This window comes from Prionailurus viverrinus, chromosome B3, assembly GCF_022837055.1.
Source record: "Prionailurus viverrinus isolate Anna chromosome B3, UM_Priviv_1.0, whole genome shotgun sequence".
In the NCBI taxonomy this organism is placed as follows: Eukaryota; Metazoa; Chordata; class Mammalia; order Carnivora; family Felidae; genus Prionailurus; species Prionailurus viverrinus.
Window position 1 is genome coordinate 32,987,701 of NC_062566.1, and position 22,791 is coordinate 33,010,491.

A 22,791-nucleotide genomic window follows, 5' to 3' on the forward strand; every position below is an offset into this window, starting at 1 on the left:
GTCATCTCATTAGACCTACAGTTGGAACAAGAGAGCCACATAAAGTAGGCAGCTGCAAATGACTCCATTCCCATCTATTCTCATTTGCTATTAAAAATACCTTTCGGCGGCTTTTTTCCTCTCTGACATCCCTACACAAAGTGCCCTGCAAAGTATGATACATGCACCTATTTAAATTAACAAAGGAATGACTTATTTTAATCTCACTGTGCTTTGGAGTGCTTTGGCCATTTGGATGAGCAATATATCATTACATACAACCTTCCAGCGCTGCAGGCAAGAAACTCAGAGCATGCAGCATTTGGTGGGAGCCAAACAATTTCTCTAGCACACAACTGTGTCAAATGCATGCATGTATTCATTATTGAGAACGAGAGGAAATAGCTTTGATGTAGTGGAAAAAAGAAGATGATAAAAGCACCTCTGCAATATGCGTGTCATTATCAATGGTGGCAGATAGATACAATTGCACAGCCTCCTATGTGATTAGTAAATATACATATAATTGCTGTGGCCAATTATCAGAAAAATGAGATCGGTAATTACAAGACAGAAAATTAACTAGAACTCTTATTAAGGCTTTGTTTCCAATTCAAACAATTGGAAACTGCTGGAAAATACAATTAAATCAAAAGGAACTGAGGGGGTCAGAGCAGCCAAAAACAAAAACAAAAACAAAAACAAAAACAAAAACCAAAACCAAAACCAAAAAAACCAAAAACCAAAAAACAACAAACCCCAAAAACCCAAAGAGGTTAAAAGAAAAGGAATGTGAACAAAATAATTCTTAGATTTTGCATATCTGTTCTCTTTGAATTTACTCTGTTCATCCAGAGCAGGGGAAGGTTAGTGATCATAAACTTAAAATTCTCATCAGTAGAGAAAGGTTTCCAAGAAGAAAGGAAAACAAAGGAAAACGGGAGTGAAATAAAATCTTGCCAAGTTCAAAGGATTACATGCAGGCATTACACAGAGACGACATGAAAAACGGGGGGCTGATGAAACAGTCCGCTCAAAAGAAACAAGGCACGCAATAACATGACAAGTCTTCGATAAAGGTACTATAAAATGGTCACAGAAGTCCCATCGGTTTGAAGAGCAAAAATAAAACATGATATCAATTTCAGCCTGGCCTGTTTTAGGAAAGCCATATATATCACCATGCCTGCGAGACCCTACGAGGCCCAGTTCAAGAAATGACATTTCACTGTCTCAAAAACTATTAGTAAAAAAATGGTTCAAAGTCTGAGGTACAAAAACTATGGGCTCTGATCAGGCAGTTAGTCCCCTCAGTCATCATTTCGGAGATTCTTTTGAAGGCTGTGGTACTGGAAGTGTCTGAGTAGTAGCTGATTTAAAATGCAATGTTTAGGAAGAGAAAAGCCTACTGCCTTAATGTAGCTGAATATTTACCAAGATGGTTAAAATTCTGGGCCGGTTTTCTACAAAGATCCTGGTATAAAATGATGTCATTGTGGACCTCATTTCAAAGTATGATACCAAGAGTAAATTAATGAATTATAGACTAGGCAACTTGATGAAGATGTCATTTTTAAAAAAAATTTTTTTTTTTCAACGTTTATTTATTTTTGGGACAGAGAGAGACAGAGCATGAACGGGGGAGGGGCAGAGAGAGAGGGAGACACAGAATCGGAAACAGGCTCCAGGCTCTGAGCCATCAGCCCAGAGCCTGACGCGGGGCTCGAACTCCCGGACCGCGAGATCGTGACCTGGCTGAAGTCGGACGCTTAACCGACTGCACCACCCAGGCGCCCCTGATGAAGATGTCATTTTAACATGGATGAGAAACAAGATGAGGAAGTGTGACATCTTTGCATGGGTAGTTAATTTTATTTAAGACCTGATATTGTAGCCTGTTAAGTTCCTCATAACATAAAACTAAGGAACACTGGGTGGTACCCATGAATAATTTATTTCACTTGTGAAAATGCCAGCCCAAGTCGACTTTACAGAACCAGAGAGAGTGGATTCTCCTCTCAGGGGTGCCTGGAAAGAATCAGTCATCAGAGATGCAGGGGGGCGGTTGGTGGGGGGGGGGGGAGGAATTCTAATCTCACATGCATAATGCCAGGTATTTCTTTTCCTTTTGAAAATCCATGTCTCTTGCATACCTCAAAGGAGAATTTTCTGAGATACAGAAGACTGAATGGCAGGCGGGGGGGCGGGGCAGTCAGAATGCCACGACCAACATGGGGGTGGAGGGGGAGCAAAGGAGTCCTCTGAGAGCCCCACCACTCCACAAAAGCACACAGGCTGTTAACACTCCGAAGGAAAGCAAATGATAGTGTTTACCACACTGGAGGATTTTCAAGTATACTTTTCTCATATTCAAGCAAGTAAAATCAGAAGTTTCTTTAGATCAGCATGAAAACACCTCTAAGAACCTGCCTATTTCATTATCTAATTCAAATGTGCTCGAAGGAGGGAGGGAGGCTCAGCTCAGAGCGGAGCTGTCCCAGTTTCCCTGCAGCTCCCAGGGAGGGAGAGCATCCAGTCACCGCCAGGTTAGAGGGAGACTGAGAACCATGCCAGGGGGTTCAGGATCTAGTGAAGTACTTGCTGCTACTTATCAAAAATGTCCTCTGCCAAATATGGGTTTAGGGAAGATGAACAAATACATTTCGAAAATATAAGTGCGAATTGGAGAAGCAGTTACACTAATAACTCTCAGGACTGGCTGAAACGGACTCTAAATTGTTAATAAAAGTCACTCTTTTTTAAGACCCTGGGTGCCATACTTCACCTTAAGGGCTTTTTTGGGGGGTTAGCTCTTCTGTTGAACTTCTTAGTGCAGAGGTATGGAATGAAGCAGTGGACACAACCTTAACCAGAAGCCTTAACCTGAGATTCTAGTCCCAAATCAACTTTAGAGTCCTGCTAAAGGGACACAGGCTGGATCTTGTTATCGAGCCGGCAACTGTTATATAAAAACAGCTGCCATAAACCATTTCAGTAAGCAATTCTGGTCATCAAGGAGGACAGTCTCCAAGTCTCAGAGGTTTCTGTAACTACCTGGTCAGCCCCCTTTGCTAAACAACTGGAACACAAGCACGTGGCAGGCTAGAGAACAGCGAAGGACAACGGGAAAAAAGTTTGAGTGATGCCTTTGCCTTGTGAATAATGAACAGTTCAGGAAGGTCAACCCATTACAACTGAAACTGTTTAATTATTAATTATGCACAATCTATGAGCAAAAGGACAAGTTCAGAATGTTTAATGTATGCTAACTTCAACTGGACTCTCTCTGGGTATTTTGTTATTAGCACTTGTCAGCAAGGTACTCAGGCATAAAAAAAGGCAAGCAGCAGAAAATCTGAGTTGGTGTGTGTGTGTGTGTACCTGCACAGTCAAAGAGTGGGGGAGGGGGGAGGGAGAAGGAGGTCTCATTCCAGTCACTGCTGCTGCTAGTTCACTTGCAGACTAAGTATGTCAATAAGCACACTTTATGACTTGAGAGCGGGCAGATAGGTTGGGTACTCGACACACAGAAAACACAGATGAGGCTTTTGGAATCACTTACTTAAAAGAGAGATCATCATTTTAAATGTAGAGTTTTTATTATTTTTTTAACTATGATGTTTCTTGGCTTTGAAAAGATCCATGACGACATGTGTGCACACATGTGTGCACACACATACGCTTGAGTACGTAGAAAACTGGTAGAATCTGAATAAACTGAGTGGATTCTATCCATGTCAATATCCCGGTTGTGGCATTGTACTGTGTTTATGAGCTGCTACCACTGGGGAAAACCGGGTGAAGGGTGAACAGGCCCTCTCCATGTTATTTCTTACAGCTGCATATGAATCTAAAATGATGTTGAAACAGAAAGTTTAGAAAGAAAAAGGTAGGGACCTATTTTTAAAAACTCTGATGAGGTCCGGATTCTTGGCAGAGTTTAGCTTTATGTAAGGGGAAAGGCTGGCCTAACTACTCAAATGGAAAGCAGTTAAGGGAACTTGGCTTAAAAAAATAACCTGAGGATTTAATTTTTCCCTTTAACTCATAATTAATATGACAATGAAACCTGACAAGGATATGGTAGTTAATTCAGACACTGATAAGGCACAGACATGAAATACTGTATAAAAATGATGGTCTGAGGCGCCTGGGTGGCTTAGTTGGTTAAGTGTCTGTCTGACTCTTGATTTCAGCTCAGGTCATGATCTCATGGTCCTGCGATTGAGCCCCATGTTGGGCTCTGCGCTGAATGTGGAGTGTGCTTAAGATTCACCCAGTCTCTCTCTCTCTCTCTTTCTCCCTCTGCCCCTCCCCCACTTGACATGCACGCACTCTCTCTCTGAAAAAAAAAATGATAGTCATTCATTACTTATTTATTGGTTCATTCAGTCAATAGTTTTCTTGACCACCTACCATGTGAAAGGCTCTGAGCCTGGCATTGTAGGATGTCTGATATTTAATCCATAACCTTAAAGAACTGGTATATTATTCAGGGGGATAAGGTGTGCACCCCTAATGAACAGCCCTGCAGGATGGAGGAAATGGCCAAGTAAGGGCTTGGCATTCATTTTAATCTGTGTCCTGTTCCCTTCTCTTTGTGCAAAACAGACATTCCTTCAAACCAAGATTTTATACTTACTGGCAGTAAGAGAAAGAAGACAGAAGGGCAACTTCTCAAAATATCAAGGTGTTGGCCAACTGGTGAATTCTATGATCAGTTGGGATGTGGTTAGATTAAACCAGCCTGGCAAGTTAAACAGAATATGGCAAGCCTTCCAACATTTTTAAGAGCCCATTTCTAGACCTCAAGTCATCAAGCCAGTAGGTAGTTAACAGCATGTGGAGTCTGATCAGTAGTGAGTTATGCACTAATACTTAAAAAATAAATTTTCTTATTGAAGCCTGATGTTCCTTTGGCTTGGCCCAAAGATTTCTGTTCCTACACACTGGGACTCACACTAATTGCCATGGCTCTCTTAGACTGCTCCACTTTTGTCCACAGTGTTGGGGTCAAAGGCTGTTTGTAATTCCAGTGGCTTCACGTCAGGCAGAACAGAATTTTGCCTTGTTAGACCCCAAATTGGCTTTTGAGTCTCCGCTGTTTACTGCCTTAAAATAGCATTTTCACGAGACACCTGCAGGATCCATAGGGTAAATCTCCTCTGGACTGAAGAGGAAATCTGGTTTGTTTGAAAACAAGAGAAAAAAAAAAGACACAAAAAAAGCACCCTCACCTTTAAAGATCTCCACAGAAGCTTATCTACAAACCAAAAAATCTATGTGCCCAAAGTATAACCCAATGGTAGATTTTGGGAAATTAGCTCAGTTTTAGTATTTTGAAGGTCCTCAATGTTTGCATCTGTAAGTTGCTGCTACAACAGACTGTGGCAGGGGTGGGGATAGGCGGGGAGAAGACAGTCACATCTTGTCAGAGAGAGAAAGGTGGGAAATAGATGGATAGGTGCTCCTGGTCAGTCAGAGAATGAGGCAGCCCAGTTTAAGATATGAGTGAACCGTAATTACACATTGGAGTTTACAAAGTCAGTCAATGCTTATAAACAGCACTCAGTTTACTTAAAAACATGGCCACTCTGTGAGGAAACAATCGGTATTTTGCCATTATGTGTATTTTTTTTTTAATTTTTTTTTCAACGTTTTTATTTATTTTTGGGACAGAGAGAGACAGAGCATGAACGGGGCAGGGGCAGAGAGAGAGGGAGACACAGAATCCGAAACAGGCTCCAGGCTCCGAGCCATCAGCCCAGAGCCTGACGCGGGGCTCAAACTCACGGACCGCGAGATCGTGACCTGGCTGAAGTCGGACGCTTAACCGACTGCGTCACCCAGGCGCCCCCATTATGTGTATTTTTGATTTCACAATGCAGACACAACCAACCTAATCTTTGGGGTGTTATGAGGGACAGCGGCTGGGAATGGGGCTTTGAATTTAGGAAGGCTTGCAGATGGACATCATCAGAAAAGAGTGTCTGTGACCCTCCTCAGCTGGAGACCAGAAAGCCCTCCTTTTACTCCCCACTCCACATCAAGCCTTGAGCAGAGAAAGTGAAAGATGACTCAATTTCCACACCGGGTCACCCCATGCTCTGGGTTGCCAGATGTGACAAATTACACGTGTGGGCATTTTGGTGTGAAGTTCTGTCCACTGGGTCTGGGCTGACAGTAGCAGCTCATTTAACTTGTCTCAGAAGGACCTGGCACCAGGGGCAAAAGGCTTGAATTTCTGCTACTGAAACGTCCACCTGACCTATAAGCCCTTAAAGCAAGGGAGACCCAGCTGTTAGCCAAGGAAACATCACAACCTGATGGCTTATAAAAACCACAAAATAGAAATGAATGGGTCTAAAGGAATCTGTCTGTAGGTAACTGAACTTTGAGATCATAAAGATTTTCCCTATTTTTTTTCTCGTAAACGTGTTCCAGAAGTTATCAAGGTAAAAAGAGAAGAGGAAAACACGTCGTCATTAATATCAAAAGTAACCCACCATTTACTCTACAATTTTTGTCACGTAAAAGATTTATATTTACCTAGAGATTTTCTAAACCTATGGCAGAGATCTTGATGTTTTATAAAATTCCTTGAAAATAGTAGAGAACTGGAAAATGGATTAATCTTTTAAACCATATTTACAGTTGCTTTCTCTCCAAAGCTAATAAACACTGTTTTTTCTCTTTTTATTTTAGGTCACTTGTTGGTCATAGGCTATAGTGCACAGTAATATTTACAGGTGTCTGTATGAATAGCACACCCACGCACTTACACACGTACTTGCACACTAACATCCACATATACCTCCCTTTTCCATGGCATAGGCAGAACAGCAAAAAACATGCTTGTCTCATACCAAAGGGATTTCATTTACAAAAGTAAAACCCGTTATTGTCCTCTCTGTCTGTAGCCTCCCAATGCATTTCTATTGCTTTTCCATAAAACACTACTGCAAATAATCAAGCATGACCATTGACATCCACAAGATTGAGTTTTAGGAACCATTAAATGAGCTCACCCTCGTGGGAAGCTTCCTGCTCAGGCTGGTCTAAAGGTAATTATTCAGCAATTCCTACCTGTGGTTTTACCTTGTCCCTATATAGTGTTTGAATTTCATATGATGGTAAGGTCAATTTTTTTTCCTCAGGAAAAGTCCAGCTACACATGTTTGATCCCGGACTTAAATTATAATGTTAATATACACACTTCACCAGGTTCTATGTACAGAAGTGCCGATTAAAAGAAATCTTAGATTACAGGTAGATCATCAACTATATTAAACAAAAGCAAAAGAGGAAAATCTACGGGAGAATAATAATGCTTAACAGATTCCGAAATGAAAGGAATTATTCCTCTTTTCATAGGTAAGGGGTTGGCACGGAGACACCTGAACTACATCCACACACCGTTCAAGGGCAAGAACCTGGCAGGTCCGTGTCCTGAAAAATCAACAAGCCATAACACCATCAAGTCAGACTCCGAGAACTCACTGAAATCCAAAGACCACATCGTCACACTGTATGTCCTCCTGATGTTCACTCGACTGTTAGTTAGAATAATCACCGCCATTTGCCACCTGTGCTGCAAGCTACGGATAAGGGGGAAGCCGAACTTCCAGGGGCTCCGTGGAGGAGGAGTGCTGGTGGTAGCTGCTCACACATTTTGATAAACAAATTCAAAGGCTGTGTGAGCTGTGACTCAAAGGCTGAAAACTATATGCGAAATTGTGCTGTACCTGGTTCCAAACAATAAACTCGGGGAGAAGGGAATTTAAAGCTGGGTAAAGAAGATAGCACGTCGGTTTAAAATTAGTCAATATGAGAGGAACAAAGACAGGGAGAGAGGGAGACAGGGAGGGAAGAAGGGGGAGGAAGTGAAAAAAAAAATAGAACTACATACTGTGAAATGAACAAGTTCAGTTAGAATGTTCATCAGGATTTGGAAAATCATAATGCCATCTGCTACTCTGGACCTCAGAACATCAGGGATCTTGGGGGCCCAGACGCTTCCATTTCCAGGAGGAAGGAAGGAACTTATACTCCCTGGAACGCTGCCTCCATTCTGGAATGGAGGCAACACCCCAGCCGATCGGTTTGGAATCTCTTTTGAGAACATTTGCACTGTTCACATACGCGTTTTCCCTGGTTTAGGGAAAATGAACGGCAGGCAAAATGATTACATCAACTCGGCAGTGAGGCGGAGCAGTGCCCCAGCCTGAGCTGCTGGGTAACTGACCCTGGCATCCAACTTGGGCTCAGGGTGTGTAGGTCCCATCATGGTGGATTAAATGAGAATTGTCCTACGGCTGGATAAGACTTCACAATAGAGCAACACATGTTAAATGACAGCAGCCAAAACTGGCCCCACCAGGCAACTGCCCATTCACAGAACGCTATTCATACGCCTCCACCACCAAGAAATTAATTCATTAATAATACATCAGGCTTCATGGACAATTCAAAGAAAACAACACAAGGCTACTTGTTCAATGACTGCCTAAAGATGCAGAATTTTTCCTGGTTAAAAACAAACAAACAAAACCCAAATCTAATTGACTTACTGAAATCTAAATCATAGGGACGTTTATGCTAGTATTTCAGTTAGTGAAAAAGAAGAAATGGTGAAAGTCTATCCACTGAATTCACTCAGTGCCACTAGGAAATAATAAAAATACAGATTTTTTTCAGCAGTAGCTAATAAAATCTGAATTTATATAACTGTGTCTTTGGAAATTATTTTTTTCCATTTAGGTGACTTTGTACATCCTTCACACTATCAGGAAAAATTTTGCTTTTAACTTGTTTCTTCTGTTACATTTTTTAAACTCACTTCTTTCTTTCTCCTCCCTCCCGACAACTCATAAATATGAATTAAATATAATTATAAATGAACAGAACATTAACTTTTGGATTACTGCTGTGTTTTGGTAGAATGTTAATGTCATTTCTAAAGAAACAGTTATTACCAATAGAAAAAGTAATTACTAAAGGAATCATGGCCTTAATGCTAACCTATTTTCAATCTTCAAACCAGCCAAACTGCATTAATTTAAGCATACTGGACTTTTCAAAGGAGGGATTAGATTTCTAAAGGCTGCCTTACATAAAAGAGGAGTATCAGTTTTCAGGGTCCCAATTATATATTCCCAACTCTAAGGGATACAGGTCTAGTTAGCAATATCGCTGGAGGACAAGACTATTGTGTATCCCCTTGTATTAACTTACCAAGTTTCTAATGCCTCAGTCACTAATTCATACAAGTTATAAACATCATGGAATTGCATATCAACACCCATTTACTGGAGTGGTCAGAGTGTTAGCTATGTGGGAAGAAGCTCAGGGCCTGCATAGGACGTCAGAAAGCTCAGGCCAGCAATTCTTGTCTCACTGTAAACCACATGCAGTTACATATTGTAAAAGGAACAGGCCAGCATTTGGAGGCTGGGAGCTGAGGGGATGAGGATTCCTTTTACTTTTTACTAACTTCAGAAGCCAGAATGATGGCAAAGTCCCCTAGGCAAAAAAGTGAATGCATATTATTTCCTCTGGGGTTGGTTAATACCACTTTTTGAATTCCAGGGAGATTTTCTTAGGCAACCATTTTCACCCCAACCCTCTGCCCCCAGAGAGCACCTGCTGTGTTCATAGCCCAGCAGCTCCTCAGTTAACCAGCCCTCAGTAACCTGTCTGGGAATGAGTGATTCTCCATGAATGAATCTTTTTAAGACAACCGGAGGGTTTAGGAGTTAAACCTTTGGTATATATAAATCTTTCTAAAAGGAGTCAAGCTCCTTCCTGCCGATTTAAACAGATATGCAGAATAGAATTCAATTCTTTCTTAAAGACCTGGAGTCATTCTTATAGACAGTGAAACCGAACTGTGTTGCAATAGATCTATGCCCTTGGGGCATGTCTGCAATGTTTCTAAGTTGTTTTTTCTATAGCTTTTAAAATAATCTCTCTTTGTGATGTCAGAATGTTCAGCTGCCACTTTTTCCTTCTGGCAAGGTCAGTTATAGTGTAGTAAGTGGAAAGAGCCATATCATTTGACTGTCACTCAGTTTCCTCATCTGTAAAATGGAGTGTTATGGGAAAGCAACATGTTTCCCTGGGGAAACATTCTGTAAACCATAGAGGTTAAGGCTAGACTTTAGAATTTCGATAAGGGACCACATATATTAGTTAAGTGCCTTCTCATCATATACTCTCTTACTTTTTGGACTGGTTCTTCTGAAGTCTTGAAAAGACAGGTAGTAAGTTCTTATAATTATGTATACATTTCATTCAACAAATATTCATAAGTGACCCCTGCACTTTAGGTGCAGCAGTATAAGCTAGAAATGAAAAGCCTAGGTACTTAGAGTCTAGTTGATAAAACTACTTATAATTGGGTCTAGAACAGGAATTAATAGCATCTTGAATGAGGCACGTGGTGCCATCTTATGAACAGAATGCTAATCGTCTTCTTCCCGTGAATATGTCTTTCTCTCTGTGGGACCCATGCCCGTGAGGGCCTAGCTGCCCAAGCTGCATGCTTCATCCCTGACCCCACCTCTCCACTTTCCCCTACATCCAATTACTTGCCAAAGTCTGTTTATTCTATCTCCTAAATACTCTTCAAACATGCTAAGGCTAATGAAAGCCCTCATAATCTCTGATCAGAACTACAGCTTCCTAAGGGCCTTTCCCAAACCACCTTCCACAACCCTGTCAGTGATTTTTCTGAAACACAAATTTGGTTCCACCGATCCAGTTTAAAGCTTTCGGTATGCCCCGCCCCCCGAAAATGTCTTTAGGCACAGTGTAAAGATCCTTTGAAATGTGGCCCTTGTCTCATCTGGTAAAACTCTGCCAAGCACTGAAGCCATGATGAACTCCTGGTGGGGGCTTCAGGTATCTCTGAGCCTAACTCCCCCTTGCTCTTTGGGGGTCCCATTCTCTGTAGAGACCTCTGGTACGTTATCATCCTCTCTATCATCAGCCCTCTTGTCTGTGTTTCCCAGCACCTTGTCCACACTTTTTAGTATAGAAGTTCTATAGCTGCAAACATCATTAAAAACCTTGTTGTAAATACCCATTTATGTGTGGTTAAAAAAAGAGCCAGTGTGCTCCTGAGAGCTCAGGCCATCAAGTCTCCCATGACTTACACTACCGGCACTTTAAAGTGATCTATTTAGATATGACTGTTACTGGTCTGCTTCCCTGACTAGAGTAGAAAAATTTTAATGGTAGCAACTGCATCCCTAACCCCAATACCTAGCTCTGGGATTAATACAGGTTTACGGAATGACTGTTCGGGATACAATCAATGGTTTTCATACTATAATTAATGGAACTCCAAGAACTTTTATGTGGGTGCCAAGGGTGGGTACAGATAGGGTGGAGATTTAAGCCTGCCCACCCTCTGATCAAACCAGAATGGTTTCAAGTTCCAAAAAAATAAATTTAAAACTTCCGTGTGTCACAGAACACCAAGAAAGTGAAAAGAAAATCCACAAAATGGGAGAAAACATTTAGACTCTCATATCTAGAATATATGAAGAACGGTTACAACTCAATAATAAGACAAATAACCCAATTTAAAAATGGACAATGGAATTGAACAGACCTTTCTCCAAAGAAGTTATTCAAATGGCCAATAAACATATGAAAATATTTCCAGCATCATCAATTACAAGGGAAACACAAATCAGAACCATAAGAGAGGCTACTTCACATCTACCAGGAAGACTATAATGAAAAACAAAAACAAAAGCAAAAACAAAAAACAGAAAACAGCAAGTGCTGGCAAGAATGTAGAGAAATTTGAGCCCTCATAAATTGCTGGTGGGAATATAACATAGGGCAGCTGTTGTGAAATATAGTTTGGAAGTTCACCAAAAATTTAAATAGAATTTTCATATGATCCAGAAATTCCACTTCTAGGTATATATCTAAGAGAGTTGAAAACATATGTCCACATAAAAACTTGCACACAGATGTTCATAACATCGTTATTCATAATAGCCAAACAGCAGAAGCAGCCCAAATGTTCAATTGATAAATAAACGGTATGTGGTATACCCATACAACGGGATATTATTCAGCCATAAATAGGAATGAATTACTGATAAATGCCACAGCATGGAAGCACCTTGAAAACATCATGTTAAATGAAAGAAACCAAACATACAAAAACCAGATATTATACGGCCCAATTTACATGAAATGTCCACAATAGGGAAATCCACAGGGACAGAAAATAGATTAATTAGTGGTTGCCACAGATTGGAGGGGACGGAGGAATTATGAGTGACTGCTAACAGGTACTAGGTTTCTTTGTGGACTGACGGAAATGTTCTGGGACTGAGTTGTATACTTTAAAAGGGTGAATTTTGTTAAGTAATTTATTATTTCAATAAAAAGATTTTCAAAGAAAAAAAATAAGAAATGAGTTTCTCTATGATGGCCTCTGTACTTAGCTGCTGTGTTATAGATCAGAGGCCCTTCTCTGCTGGATAGGATGGACCTCAGTAGTTTTGTGTAGGAAAACTCTGCCAGAAAAAAAAAAAAATATATATATATATATATATATATTTTTTTTTTAAATTTACTCCAAGGAGCGTTTACTGAGCTCCTGCTTGGGCCATTCTCTCTACCAGGTGTTGGGATAAATTCCTGGGCTGGATGACTTCATGATCTAGTAGAAGACAAACTCATGAACTAAATTTGATTCCGTATGATAAAAACTGTAACAAAGCTTTTGTAACCAATGCTATGCTGAATTCCACCTAGCATTGGGCAGGAGTGTGGCAGGATGAAGAGGTAGGAAGGTAACAGGGACAGCTTCAAAGAGGAGACGACATGTGAGCTGGGCTTTGGAGGATGCTTAGGCATGGGCAAGGTGAAGAGGCTGAAGAGGTCATTCCAAGCAGGGGGAGGGGCACCAGCACAGGTGTGAAAGCGTGCAGCAAGTCTGAAGACCACTGACTGACCCAAAGTGAGGCTGAAATAAATACGGGTGAGAGACTCAAATGCCTTGCTAAGAAGTTGAGATACTATCTAATGGATAGGGTGATCCCCGGAAGGTTTGAGAGGTTGAGACCTGTATTTTTAAAAATACAGATACACCGTGGAGGTCGAGCAGTAGGAGAAACAAGGCAGAGAGAAAAACTTAGAAGCTTTTTAATAATGTGCTTTCAACGTAGACTCTTCCCTCTTTTCCTCCCCCTTTCCCGGTCCTCAATCGTCTCATCCCCGTCTTCACACGTCACCCTCTGCTAGAACAGAGATGTTAGCTGCCTCTTGGTTCTCCTGGTTCATGTCAAAGCGTCTAGCCGTGTGATTAACCTCCACCCTCTTCTGCCAGGCGGGCACCACCATCAAACACTGCTTTCTTCCAGCATGGGACATGTTTGCTGGCATTTCTAGAAAATGTCAGAGGAGCTGCGTCCATGTGAAGAGTTCTTGTGAGTTCAGGTGTCTGGTGAGGTGGACGACTGTCCCCATTCATAAGGGCTCTTTTTAATGCCACTGTAATGATGTGCATATGCCCATCAGGCAGCTAATAGTGGAGGCTTTCATATGTCTTCATTAAAATTTATGGTTACAGTCATAAGGACTCAATGAAGGTACAGACTTCTTATAAAGGGAGGCTTGTAATGATGGGTTATTAGCTATGATGATGATGATGATGGTGGTGGTGGTGGTGATGCCAAGAGAGTCTGTTCCCATCCTAAGCTTTACTTTATTCATCGTCAAGGACCCCAGGCCAGGCCCTACAGCAACACCCCCCACCCCATCCACTTCCTTCAGTTTTTCTCTATCATTTTCATTCCACTTTCATTCCATCTTCCTTCCCTTGTCCCCACTGTGGCCTTCCTGTCAAGCCCCCTTTCCCGGCCACAAGACCTTATAGGGAAAGCCATCACTTCCCCCACTTCTGGCCCTGAGGCACAAAAGACCCGTGGTTGGCCTGGAACCCTGGTGTGATCGCAGTGATTCCACTTTCGATGCCACCTTTTGACACACAAACATTCTACATTTTGATGAAGAACCATGTTTTTTCCCTCACTTATGCTCTTGGGTGTCACATCCATGTTGCCTTTTAGGAGTTTCATGGTTTTAGTGCTTACATTTGGGTCTTTCACCTCTTTTGAATTAATTTTTGTATATGATATCAGTAGGGGTCCAAATTCATGCTTTTGCATGTGGACATCCAACTGTCCCAGCATCGTTTGTCAAAAAAACGATTCTTTCACCACTGAATGGTCTTGGCGTCTTTGCTGGAAAACAACTGAGCATGGATATGTGGGTTTATCTCTGGATTCTCCATTCTATTCCATATGCCTGCCCTTATGCCAACACCATACCATCTTGAGTACAGTAATTTTGGAGTTATGAAATCAGGAAGTATGAATCCTCCAACTTTCTTTTTTTTTTCCCAAGATTGTTTTGGCTATTCCGAGTTCCTTGCATTTCCCTATGCATTTTGGGATCAGCTCATCCATTTCTGCAAGAGCCCACTGGGATTGTGACAGAGACTGCACTGAATCTGTAGATCAATTTGGGGAGTACTGCCATGTTAACAATACTAAGTCTTCCATTCCCTGCACATGGGTGTCTTCCCATGTATTTAGGTCTTAAATTTCTTTCAATAATGTTTTGTGGTTTTCCAAGTCTTTTATTATTTTTGATTCGTTGGATGATAATGTTTATCTATTTTTGAGAGCATGAGCAGAGAAGGGGCAGAGAGAGAGGGAGACCCAGAATCCGAAGCAGGCTCCAGACTCCGAGCTGTCAGCACAGAGCCTGACGTGGGGCTCAAACCCACAAACCGCGAGATCATGACCCAAGCCCAAGTTTGATGTCCAACCAACTGAGCCACCCAGGCTCCCCTTTTAATTTATTATTTTTTTAATGTTTATCTATTTTTGAGAGAGTAGCTTGAATTGTCTTCATTTCATTTTTGGATAGTTCATTTTGGATTACATGTATATAGAAATACAATTGATTTTTGTGTGTTCTTGTATCCTACAACCCTGCTGAACTCATTTATCAACTGTCTTTTTGTGTGTATTTTCTAGTGTTTTCTATACAAAATATGTCATCTATTATCCTCTTCAACCTGGATGCCTTTTCTTTTTCTTTTTAAAACATTTTTTTTGGGGGGCGCCTGGGTGGCGCAGTCGGTTAAGCATCCGACTTCAGCCAGGTCACGATCTCGCGGTCCGTGAGTTCGAGCCCCGCGTCAGGCTCTGGGCTGATGGCTCAGAGCCTGGAGCCTGTTTCCGATTCTGTGTCTCCCTCTCTCTCTGCCCCTCCCCCGTTCACGCTCTGTCTCTCTCTGTCCCCCAAAAAATAAATAAACGTTGAAAAAAAATAAAAAAAAAACATTTTTTTAACGTTTATTTATTTTTGAGACAGAGAGAGACAGAGCATGAATGGGAGAGGGTCAGAGAGAGAGGGAGACACAGAATCCGAAACAGGCTCCAGGCTCTGAGTGGTCAGCACAGAGCCCGACGCGGGACTCGAACTCACGGACCGCGAGATCATGACCTGAGCTGAAGTCGGACGCTTAACCGACTGAGCCACCCAGGTGCCCCACCTTTTCTTTTTCTTGACTAATTTTCCTGGGTAGAATCTCTAGAACAAAGTTGAACAGAAGTGGTGAGAGTGAACATCCTGGTCTTTTCCTGATCTTAGGGTGGGAAGCTTTCAGTCTTTTACCATGAAATAAGATGTTAGCTGTGGGGCATTAGATGTTCCCTATCAGGCTGTTGAAGTCCCCTTCTCTTTCAACTTCGTTTTGTGTGTGTGTGTGTGTTTGTGTGTGTGTGTGTGTGTGTGTGTGTGTCTTTTATCAAGAAAGGGTGGTGGATTTTTGTTAATGCTTTTTCTGTATCTGCTGAGATGATCATGGGATTTTCGTTCTTTATTCTACTAATCTAGTATATTATATTGACTGATTTTCATTGGGCCAACCTTGTATTTTGAGGATAAATCCCACTTGGTCATGATGAATAATTTCTTTTATATGCTGCTGGATTCAGTTTACTGGTATTTTCTTGAGCATTTTTACATTTATATTGATAAGTTTTCTTGTGAAGTCTGTTTGGCTTTGGTATCAGGATACTACTGGTATCATAGAAGAAGATAGGGAGTGTTCTCTTCTATTTTTTGGAGAGTTTGAGAAGGATTGGTGTTAAATCTTCTTTAAACATTTGTTACAATTCATGACAAACTCATGAAACCATATGGTCCTGGGCCTTCCTTTGTGGGAAGTTTTAAAAAAATCTTATTTACTGTTATAATTCTATTCAGATTCTGTATTTCTTGAGTCAGTATTGGCAGTTTGTGTTTTTCTAGGAATTTGTCCATTTCATTTAGGTTATCCAATTTGCTGGCATATGATTGTTCATGTCATCTTATTTTTTTATTTGAGATAGAGAAAGAGAGAAAGAGAGAGAAGAGAGAGGAAGGGAAGTGGGGGGAGAACACGAACAAATGGGGAGAAGGGGCAGAGAGACAATGAATCTTAAGCAGGATCCACACTCAGCGTAGAGTTCAATGCAGGGCTTGATCTTGTGGCCCTGGGATTATGACCTGAGCTGAAATTAAGAGTCAGACATTCAACTGACTGAGCCACCCAGGTGCCCCCTTTTCATTTTCTTACAGACCTTTTTAATTCTGTAAGGTTGGTAGTAAGGAGCCTCCTTACATTCTCGATTTAGACATTTGAGTCTTTCTTTCTCTCTCTCTCTCTCTCTGTCTCTCTCTTTGGTCAGTCTAGCTAAAAGTTTGTCAATTTATCTTTGCAAAGAAGCAACTTCTGGTTTCACTGATTTTCTCTATTTTTTATTATCTATTTTGTTTATTTTCACTCTAATTTTATTTCCTTCCTCTTGCTTGCTTTGCGTGTAGTTTGCTCTTCTTTTTCTAGTTTCTTACAGTACAAGGTTAAGTTACTGATTTGAGATCTTTCTTCCTTTCTAGTACAGGCATTGATAGCTAAAAATTTCCCTCCAAACACTGCAGACCCACCCAGATGTTCTACCTAGAGTGCTATGCCATGTCATTCCTAAGACCAAATCCTTTTTCCTTTCTATTCACATGAGGGAAGAACAATTGGTGTATCTCAGAATTATTCAGCTAGCACCTTCAACAATCAAGCCTATTGTTTGTCTTCATACCTGGTCCAATTATAGCCCAGTAATGAACACTGAACAAAGTCTGTGCTTCTATTTCAGAATACAAATTGTGGAATTTCACAAATCTTGTAGTTCTTAATTTTTTTTTTATTTGAATATAGTTGACACACACAATGTTATGTTAGTTTCAGGTGTACAACACGGTGATCTGACAACTCTCTCTGTTATGCTGTGTTCACCACAAGCGTGGCTACCATCTGTCACCATACAATGCGATCACAGTCACAGAGATATATATTCATAGGGAATATATTCCCTATGCCATAGCTTCCATTTCTGACACTTATTCATTCCATATCTGGAGGCCTGTACCTCCCACTGCTCTTCACCCATTTTGCCTGCTCCCCCCTCAACCTCTGGCAACCAGTTTGTTCTCTGTATCGATGAGCCTGTCTCTGCTTTTCTTTGTTTTTGTTTTTTTTAGATTCCATATATAAGTGAAACCATATAGTATTTGTCTTTCTTTGCCTGACTTATTTCACTTAGCATGACACCCTCTAGGTCCATCCATGATGTCACAAATGGCAAGATCTCATTCTTTTTTATGGCTGAGTAATATTCCATTGTGTGTGTGTGTGTGTGTGTGTGTGTGTGTGTGTGTGTACACACACATCTTCTTTACCTATTTATCTATCAGTGGACACTTGGGTTCTTCCGTATCTTTGCTACAATAAATAATGCTGCAATGAACACAGAGGCGCACATACTTTTCAAATTAGTGTTTCTGTTTTCTTTGGATAAATACCCAGTAGTGGAACTAGTGGATCGTATTGTATTTCTATTTTTAAATTTCTGAGGAACCTCCATACTGTTTTCGACAGTGGCTGCACCAAGTTACATTCCCACCAACAGTGCACGAGGGTTCCTTTTTCTCCACATCCTCGCCAACACTTGTTATTTCTAGTCTTTTTCATTCCAGCCATTCTGACAGGTGTGAGGTGAAAACTCATTGTGGTTTTGGTTTGTATTTCCCTGACGATTAGTGATGTTGAGCATCTTTTCGTGTGTCTGTTGGCCTTGCAGTTCTAAAAAAATCAACATTTTAAGGTAGAAGATATTTCTGACTGGATATAAAGATGACTTAAAAGAATTCACTTTTTACTAGTAAAGTAAATAAACAGAAGTCTAAATTAGGGATTTGCTAATTGTCTTCCTGAGTACCTACAAATGTTAGGTAGGAATTTATTTTTAGTTGTAATATGTTTGAAACATATATATATACTGAAAGTAATAATCCATTTTTCTGGTTGTCATATTTTAGACAACCTGAACATTCTGAAACACATATGTGAACTTAAAAATGATTCACGAAAAGGATTTCTGCCTAACATTTACTTTTCTCTTTTCTTGACCTGGGAAGCTCCTACTCATTCTTTTTAAGACCTAGCTTAAATGCCACCTACCCTGGGGAGGGCCTCTCCTTATCACCCCCAGGACAAACTCTCCTGTCTCTGGGTTCTACAGACGCACCCTACACTGAGCCATACTATTCATTTCTGTGTCTGTATCTTTTTCATGTCTGTGAATTACTTAGGGGCAGGCTCAAGGGTGACGTCCTTGCCTCCATCTTTGCAGTTCTCAGCACCTCAATCCACTGATGGCCTCCACTAGTGGGCTCCAGCCAGCCTGGGATTTGGTGACCCAGAAAGCATTGCTGTATTCATACCTGCCGCATCCCCATTGTGGCCAGTCCTTTGTTGCCAGCCAAGCTAGAACCCTAGGCACCAGGGAGAGTGTTGGATGGATAAGTAGCTTCCTGAGTCCCAGCACATCGTATTGGCTCTGGACGCGGGACTGTGCTTCTGCCTTTCTACCGTGCCTTACACAGCTAGTCTACAGCTGGCCTGGAAGCCCTGTGCTCTCTAGGCTTGGAGGCTGTCCCCACCATGGTCTGCTCAACTTGGGCTATCAAATAGCAGGAAATTTTGATATCTATTTGCTGAATGAATGCACGCGAGCCCACCCATTTTACTTCATTAAAGAGAGGCACAAGCCTCTATCTTCCTTCTCAGATGAGCTCTGACCTTACACATACCACTTGGGTTTCTGACTTCATTTGGCACCTGCTAGTTTTACTAGGGTCACTATCAGGAGTGCAAAGACTGAAGACAGATGGTCAGATCACGGGGGCAGCAGGTGGTCACTGTCGAGAATGAAGAGTGACCAAAGAAAGCAGGGATGATCACGAGACAGAGCACAGGAGAGTACCAAGCAGAGCAGCACAGCCATGTGGGGCTATTTAGCTTGGGAATAAACGGCTCTACACACCTCAAGAGGCCCAGACATATTATTGAGTGCCAAGGCCAAACACAGGCAAAAGGGTTGGTAAAATTCAGTGGAAGAATAAGGTAAGCCCCACACAATTTTATAACCCCAGAGGGCATCAATACATCAAAGTTTAGCTCAGTATCATGTTCAAAACAAGGACCTGAGTCATCAAGAAAAGGTTAAATGATATTCATTACACACTGTCAACAGGCTGCCAAGAGCAAATACATTTTAGAAACACTTCTTTCTAAAAATGAAAATTTCTCATTGATGTCAGAGCTTCAAGTGGTAAATTTCAGTTATCTGGACAATAGGGGCCATCTTATTCCCCAAAGATATCAGATGGCTAAGGCACCGTGGCATACCCAGAGACACTTATCACTTAACAATTAATCAAGCACTTCACACCACAGGTATTCAGGAACTGGAGAGGGCCCAATTACATAAGAATTTTAAAGGAAGAAGTTCTTTTGAGAGAAGCAAGTCTGAGGCATCGACACTATCATTAGGATATCAGGCATATCCTCAGTTAGCCAGTTCCAAGCCACGTAAACTCTACCCACCAAAATTAAACTGGATTGCCCTGATTTCTGACTGGAGCTGGATTCTCTCATTGCCTTGACTATCTATCCTTCCAGGTCCTGATCCGCAGTCCAGATTTCACATTTAGGATTCTTACTCCTGTTTAACTTTTGGTGTCTTCCATTTGGACATCTGGTAGCTAGCTGTGGCTTTGTTCCACGATTCTACTTCCTGACTCCCGGACTGGCTCTGACATTCATTGCTGGCCGTTCTAGGGCTGGCTTCTGCCCACCTGGTCTTGTCTTATTACTTCTTCACTGTTTACCAGGTTATGCTGGGAGGGCAAGCTATACCCACACAATAATGAAGTATGGTACACTGGGCTTTACTTAGCTCTTTTGTATACGACTCTGAATACATCCATCCATCTTGTTCTAACTAGGATCCCTTAGGGGTGGTGCCCCTAACTCTGACCCGACTTTTCTCTAACAGCAACAGTACACACTGTCATTGGACACACACCTCACAACGGGGCATATCCCACACACAAGGAGTAAAACGGCTCAGATCCTATCTGGTTATTTTCACGCAGGAATAGAAGGCCTAAAAGTCAGGTACAAATGAAGATAGATAGTTAATAGCCCTCTGGGATCTAAAAGGGCAGATTTAGTCCTGAAAGACATTAGGGAAGAGGTTCTCAAACCTTAATGTGCCGAGTGACCTGGGAAGCTGGTCAAATGTAGATTCCTGGGCTCCACCCCTAGAAAGTCTAATCCAGTGATCTGAGTCCAAGAATCCGCATTTTTAACCAAAGCCTCAGGTAATTCTGATGCAGTTAGTCCTGAGACTACCCTTTGAGAAACACTGTACCACTGCAATGGGAAATGTGACAAACTTGGGACAAGCACAGTAATTAACACCTCCCCCCATTCCCACCATCCTTTCTTTCTTAGAAGCTAGGATGCACTTTGCATAAGGCAGGTCAGTTGGCCAATTCTTTCCTAATACTCATCATGGAACATCAGCTCAGTTCCAAGATCAATTTATGTTTGTTCTAGTAAATTCAATGTAAATTTAGCTAGTTTCCTTGAAGAAGATATTTTTAATATGTCTTTTGCATAAACGGGAACAGGTGTCTACATTATACTTTTCTCTCAACTGAGGAAGAAATGCTATAAAGAAAAACATACCATTTAAGTCACATGCTACTATCCTTCCCACATACCATCCTGCCTTAGAACATCTCTTTAGGATAATTTCAAAAGTCTCAGGATTTGCCCAAATCAAGCAAGTGGAAATATTTTACATTTTTTTAAAAATTTTTTTAACGTTTATTTATTTTTGAGACAGAGAGAGACACAGCATGAACGGGGGAGGATCAGAGAGAGGGAGACGCAGAATCTGAAACAGGCTCCAGGCTCTGAGCTATCAGCACACAGCCCGACGCGGGGCTCGAACTCACGGACCGCGAGATCGTGACCTGGCTGAAGTCAGCCGCTTAACCGACTGAGCCACCCAGGCGCCCCGGAAATATTTTACATTTAACAGCGATCATTACTACTTTAAAATAAGGAATGAAAGTATCTGTTTGATTCAGAAAAACTTCAAATTAGCTCACCAGCAATGCATGTATTGCTGGGGAGGGGTATCTGTACCTGAATGTTCTAATGCTCAGGAGCCCGGCCAGGCAAGATCAGTGGAGTCCAGAGAGCCCAGCAGTCTGTGCATCTGACTGGGTAGCCAAGTTTCCCTGGGAATGTCCCTGAGCAACCCTGGAGGGGGAACCTCAGGAAAACCAGTTTAATTGGGAGGATTCTGATGGGGATAGGACGCTTTTGGAATCTAAGATGACAGAAGATATTGATGAGCTATTAGATCCAGGGGGCCTGTCTGATATTTGAGATAATGGGACCTCCATTTGTTTCAGGACGATGCCTTCATTTTTGCACTAACATGGTTTATGGCTTGCAGGGGATATATGGACTGACGGATGCAACCATTAAGGATGTTAGAGCCCCATTCTTACTATTATTGTGATATGTGTGCGCGTTTGTTTTTTTCCTAGGAGGATCTTTATTTTTTCCCCTAAATCTCATAACTGGTTATACAGATGTTTAATTGAGAGGAATAATTATGAATTACGATTTGTTTTTTTTTCTTTCAAACTTTCCTATCTGAATCATTTATCGCCTTCATTACAAGTGTTCTAAATATTGTAAAATTAAAGTTTAAAAAATAAACATTGCCTGTAGGCAAGCCCAAGCCCAGAAAGTCAGTTTTTAAAAAACATTAGTGTTTTCTTAATCGGGAGCATTGTGTCCTACAAGCCTTGTGTTCTGCTAATTTACAGAAAGACAGACTTTAAATTCAGAAGAAGGAGTAGAAAAAGTAGACTGAGAAAGAAATGCCGGTAGATTAACTCCATGAAGGCAAAGGGACAATGGAACTCGATGGATAAGGATTATCAGAGGTAGAAGGACTTAAAATGTGCGGGTTCTAGTTAAAAGCAGACGAAGTTAGGAAGGTATTCTGGGGAAAATGCCTATTTAGGAAATTAAGGCTGAACTGTTGACCCAGAGCTTTGGAACATTTTTATCACCCCGCTATGCTTTGGGTAAATAAAGCAAGGGAGACAAATTTTATCCAGCTTATGTTTGCTGTTCGACTCTGACCCTTGCCTACTGGAATGACTTTAAATATCTGCTATGGAAAAAAAAAATGATACCACTTTAATTTCCGGCTCTATCCCCATCTGGCCAGGGAGAAGAGGATGAATTGATATCATCCTGTTTTGTCTTTAGGGCTTCTGATACCCCTGAGGACC

General features: G+C 41.4%; 1 protein-coding gene across 9 annotated transcripts in view; it reads right to left on the reverse strand.

Moving 5' to 3' along the window:
* MAP2K5 (mitogen-activated protein kinase kinase 5) overlaps positions 1 to 22,791 on the reverse strand; it is a 273,162-nt gene that overhangs the window by 41,469 nt on the left and 208,902 nt on the right. The gene's annotated exons all lie outside the window — the stretch shown is intronic.